The sequence below is a fragment of the Carassius carassius genome, unplaced genomic scaffold (genome assembly GCF_963082965.1).
Source record: "Carassius carassius unplaced genomic scaffold, fCarCar2.1 SCAFFOLD_58, whole genome shotgun sequence".
In the NCBI taxonomy this organism is placed as follows: domain Eukaryota; kingdom Metazoa; phylum Chordata; class Actinopteri; order Cypriniformes; family Cyprinidae; genus Carassius; species Carassius carassius.
This window is the reverse complement of record NW_026775030.1, coordinates 1,146,702-1,152,701: the sequence shown is the minus strand read 5'-3', so window position 1 is coordinate 1,152,701 and position 6,000 is coordinate 1,146,702.

Here is a 6,000-nt window from a genome sequence, read left to right as displayed (position 1 = left end):
CGACTATTTTTTATCTTGAAAATAAATTTTATACACCATCGTTTCCGTTCTATAACGTGTGAATATATCCTCTATCGTAGTCTACAACAAAAACAATCAGAGCGCCTTTTTATCACTAGTTTTATTTTGATCTCCTGGGTCCGCTATTAGCTTATAGCCCGTTAGCATCAGCAGCGTGGTTGCTGCTAACCGCATTTTCATTGCTAATACTCTATTCACACACATTACCATTGCTTTACTCAATGTTACTTGCTTTAAAGGCGGATGAATGTCTACCTTTGATTGCAGGTGAGGACACGTTCGAGCTGCTTTCGGTGTTGGAGGCTGTGGAGAAGGAGATTAACGACCTGGAGGTGAGACAGGCCTAGTAAGTATACAGCGTGCTGCTAACAATCCCACCACGTCTACTCCGTGTGTTTCTCTGCACAGGCCCGGTGCAACCAGAACGTGATCCTCCCAGATGTCCTTCACTCCGGCGCCAGGACAACACGGACCCTGGGTGCATCCACAGCGGAGGACGCGAGCCAGGCCGAGACGACTTCTCCCCCTCCAGTCTTCCAGGATCTTCACCTCCACGAGACGGGACATGGCGCTGTGATCTTCGGAGACTCCATCGTCCGACACGTCCTTGCTAAGTTAGCCAAAGGTAAAGTACACACTCATTGTTTCCCTGGGGCTCGTGTTCTCAATGTTTCTGCGCAGATACCCGCGATCCTGAAGGCGGACGAGAGACCCAGAACGGTCGTGCTTCACGCCGGGGTTAACCACAGCACACTGCGGCAGACGGAGACACTGAAGAGGGACTTCAGGAGCCTGAAAGAGACGATTCGCAGCACGACACCCACGGTGACGATCATCGTGTCAGGACCACTGCCCACATATCGACGAGGACACGAAAGGTTCAGTAGACTTGTTGCTTTAAATGAAAGGTTGTTGTCATGGTGTAAAGAACAGAAACTGCTATTTGTTAATAACTGGAATCTTTTCTGGGAGCGTCCAACTTTATTACAAATTGATCTGATGGCGCCGAAACGAACGCATCCTTCAGGGGCTGCTAAGCGTAAGGCTAAGCAGGCACGCAAAGAAAGTGCAGCACGTCATGCAGGTATCATCTATTTTGGAGTGATTGTAATGTATTGTAAAAAAAATAAATAAACTGAGCCTGACAATCAGCGTCGTTTTGGGATAGATAATTTGACGGTTATTCTGAGTTCAAAAGAGCGCGATCACCGTTGATGGACAATTTGCTTCTGACACTGTGAATCTGAGCGTACAGTGCAGAATTTTGTTAGAAGATAGATACGTTACGAACCGTCCGAAAGAATCTGTTCGCGGAAATGAATCGTACTTCCAGTCACTGTTTCACTGAGGCTAATTCATGATGAACTGTTGATTTGAATCTGACAAAGGAATCGGTTCTCCTCGATGGAATTGATTACAACCTGTGGAATCAAATCTTGATTCCTTATGCCTCTGAATCAAGGAATCGATTCCTTTCCTTTGGAATCGATTTCCAGCACTAGCCAGGCGCTGACTGTCAAAATACTACGTTAAAGAAAAAGTAAAAAGGTTTGTCAGTCAAAGAGCAAGCGCACTATACTAGAGCATTGTTTATTATGTTTCAAAACGGCTACCTCAACTGTCTGTATATCTTCTAAAACACAGATGTTTAGCCTACAGTCGTGGCCAAAAGTTTTGAGAATTACATAAATATTAGTTTTCAAAAAGTTTGTTGCTAAACTGCTTTTAGATCTTTGTTTCAATTGTTTCTGTGATGTACTGAAATATAATTACAGGCACTTCATACGTTTCAAAGGCTTTTATCGACAATTACATGACATTTATGCAAAGAGTCAGTATTTGCAGTGTTGGCCCTTCTTTTTCAGGACCTCTGCAATTCGACTGGGCATGCTCTCAATCAACTTCTGGGCCAAATCCTGACTGATAGCAACTCATTCTTTCATAATCACTTCTTGGAGTTTGTCAGAATTAGTGGGTTTTTGTTTGTCCACCCGCCTCTTGAAGATTGACCACAAGTTCTCAATGGGATTAAGATCTGGGGAGTTTCCAGGCCATGGACCCAAAATTTCAACATTCTGGTCCCCAAGCCACTTAGTTATCACTTTTGCCTTATGGCACGGTGCTCCATCGTGATGGAAAATGCATTGTTCTTCACCAAACTGTTGTTGGATTGTTGGAAGAAGTTGCTGTTGGAGGGTGTTTTGGTACCATTCTTTATTCATGGCTGTGTTTTTGGGCAGAATTGTGAGTGAGCCCACTCCCTTGGATGAGAAGCAACCCCACACATGAATGGTGTCAGGATGCTTTACTGTTGGCATGACACAGGACTGATGGTAGCGCTCACCTTTTCTTCTCCGGACAAGCCTTTTTCCAGATGCCCCAAACAATCGGAAAGGGGCTTCATCGGAGAATATGACTTTGCCCCAGTCCTCAGCAGTCCATTCACTATACTTTCTGCAGAAGATCAATCTGTCCCTGATGTTTTTTTGGAGAGAAGTGGCTTCTTTGCTGCCCTTCTTGACACCAGGCCATCTTCCAGAAGTCTTGTCCTCACTGTGCGTGCAGATGCGCTCACACCTGCCTGCTGCCATTCCTGAGCAAGCTCTGCACTGGTGGCACTCCGATCCCGCAGCTGAATCCTCTTTAGGAGACCATCCTGGCGCTTGCTGGACTTTCTTGGACGCCCCGAAGCCTTCTTTACAAGAATTGAACCTCTTTCCTGAAGTTCTTGATGATCCTATAAATTGTTGATTTAGGTGCAATCTTAGTAGCCACAACATCCTTGCCTGTGAAGCCATTTTTATGCAACGCAATGATGATAAACAAATTTATACGCCAGCGTGGATGAGTCCCTAAGTCAAGACTTAAAACTCGAGGTGACAGGGCATTTTCTGTGGTTGGACCTAAACTATGGAACGCTCTGCCCCTCCATGTCCGAACTGCCCCTACAGATGAGTGTTTTAAGGCTCGTCTAAAGACTCATTTTTATTCTTTGGCTTTTAACTGCACGTGAGTTGTGTGGTCCTTTGTGGTATTTATTATTTTTATCTTTTGAATTCTATATATTTTAGTTGCTTTGTATGTTCTGAATATTTTGTGCAGCACTTTGGAAACTTTGTGTTTGTAAAATGTGCTATAGAAATAAAGTGGATTGGATTGGATCGGATCTCATTTATTACCAGTAAAATATGGAGTGCCACAAGGATCCGTCCTAGGTCCCCTTCTATTTTCAATATACATGTTGCCCCTTGGTAGGGCCGGTGACACACTGGATGTAAAATTTGCAACTAGACGGATGCACTGCTACTTCCTCTACAGTCAAAAATCTGGGTGTTATATTAGACACCAACTTGTCTTTTGAAAATCATATTTCCCATGTTACAAAAACTGCGTTCTTCCATCTTAGAAACATTGCCAAGCTACGAAACATGTTATCTGTTTCTGAAGCAGAAAAGCTAGTTCATGCATTCATGACCTCTAGACTGGACTATTGTAATGCACTTCTAGGTGGTTGGCCTGCATCTTCAATAAACAAGCTACAGGTAGTCCAAAATGCAGCAGCTAGAGTCCTTACCAGGTCAAGAAAATATGATCATATTTCCCCAAGGTAGCACTGGCTACCTATTAAGTTCCGTATCAGTTACAAATTATCATTACTTACCTATAAGGCCCTAAATGGTTTAGCACCTGCGTACCTAACTAGCCTTCTACCAGGCTACAATCCATCACGCACCCTAAGGTCACAAAACGCTGGACTTTTGGTAGTTCCTAGGATATAAAATGGGTGAAGTGAAGGATGAGAGAGGACCAGGCCTGGATTTTAGTTGTGTTTGGTTTTTGTTTGTGCGTGGCAGTCATCCGTTAGGGGCTGGTGCACTGTTTTGTCTTTATTTTATTATTAAAGTCATTTGATTGTCAACCGGTTCCCGCTTCCTTCTTCCCACGAAAGAACTGCGTTACACATACATTTAATTTGGTTTAAAAAATGTCCCTAAGCCTTCATTTAACGGGTTTGTTTCTGATGCTGTCAGTGTTGTTTGTGGAAGTTACATTGTGAGGTGAAAAAGCTCAGGCACAGGACAGGCTATGTTTGGATGAGCATGATGCTTATATGTTCAGTGCATGTGTGTTTCACTGGACACTTTTTGAGTTGCATATGAATGAAATGCCTTTGTGTTCACTCTGTCTCGAATCGTGCTCAAGGAAAGTGCTTGAGAAACAGTGTCTCTTCTGCAGCAGCTCGGTAAGTGACGCTTTCAACTTATTTTCTTTTTTTCCATCTCGAGTAAGACATTGTATGACATTCTATTTACATGACTTGACTGATTTCTATGTAGAAAGGGTGACAGCACACTGCATTAAAAGAAATGACAAACCACTGGCCAATTCAAAAACGAACTAAAATAATGATCTTTGAGAGCCAGGGGCCTATGGTGTTTCAGGGGCCCTACACAGCTTGTGTACTTTGTGTATAAGGAAGATCGGCTCTGCCTCCTTCTATTAGGGGAGAGCAGGGGCGAAAGTACCATTTTTCAGAAAAACATCATTTTAAAAGATAATGTTGTAGACAGAGATATATTTCTGCTGTGGTCAGTAACTCATAAGTCTGGTCTATCAATACCAGGTGGTATTTTGTAGAAATGTAGAAAGGCTTCAGTATAATTTCAATTTGAACATAGGTTGCACATTGTTACTTTTGACCCCATCGGTTGGGACGAAAGTAACACACAGGTGGGTTAAAAGTAACACAACAACATAAGCTAGATTTATTTTCTGTTACTCTTATTTTTATTAAGTATACCTGACTATGACCTTGTAAATATGTAACTGCAAACATATTCTGTCTTTTATTTTTGTAAAAAAAATTATTAAATTACATATTTATATTTATATTTTTATTTTAAATTTAAGTTTCATCAAATGTCTCAAAACCCGACTGTACAAACTTTATTTTTTTATTTTTTATTTTTTTATTTCAGTGTATTTTTATAAAACACTTTTTCAACAGAATGAACAATATAATAATTAAATTACATTGGCATAATATAAATTCTAAACATAATGTAACAGTAGGCCTATTCATGTTTCCATCCAGTTGTTTTTATGCATAAATTCAAAATGTGCATTAAAACATCTGGAAACACTGCAAATTCATAGCTGGAGGTGTAAAAGCTAAGGTATGGCTAAAACCTAAATATAACTAAGGTAAATGTGAGGTAGGAGCTACCCAGATGTTCCTCTGTGTCCAGAAACGCTCTCTCATAAACATCTGGATAAAACCAGACCACTGTTTGTCTTTCTGACCCTCACTCAGACATATTCTATTGGTATAATATGACAAACATTTTAATAAATGATGCAAGAGACAGAAATTCACAGAATAGCATGTACCGGAACAAAATAAATACTTCTTGTCACTGTAGCGGAACAGGAACTCCTGGCATTTAAACCTGATTTACTTTTATACTAAAACACTTTGATAATGCAAACTTTAGGATGTGTTAAAGCACTAAATAACCTGTAGGTTGATCATTGCTGTGACACATGAAACAAAAAAAACAACACAACTAATTAAAAAAATTACCGCTTCAATAATTTACTTTTTGTACTCGAAAACAGTTTTACCGACCTAACTGCGGGAAATGATGAGGAAATCACGTAATATTTCTCAGCTCCATCAAGGATTGAATGCTGAATATACCGTCATAGCTGGGAATGCAAATGCAGTAATAGGCTCTGAGCAAATCGCTTTGTTACTTTCGCCCCGGTTCTCCCCTACCAATCTTGGAAACGTGTTGATAGTGAAACCTGATAAAACAGCGTGCATAAGAAAGTGATTTCACACTTTCGCCAACTTCAGCAAATGCTCTCGATCACAGATTGCATGCTTCCCAGACAAAACGAACCCTCACGAAATACTGAAATAATAACCCGTGATATAATATTTTGGCCATTTTGCCCATTTAAGTCATTCATCCC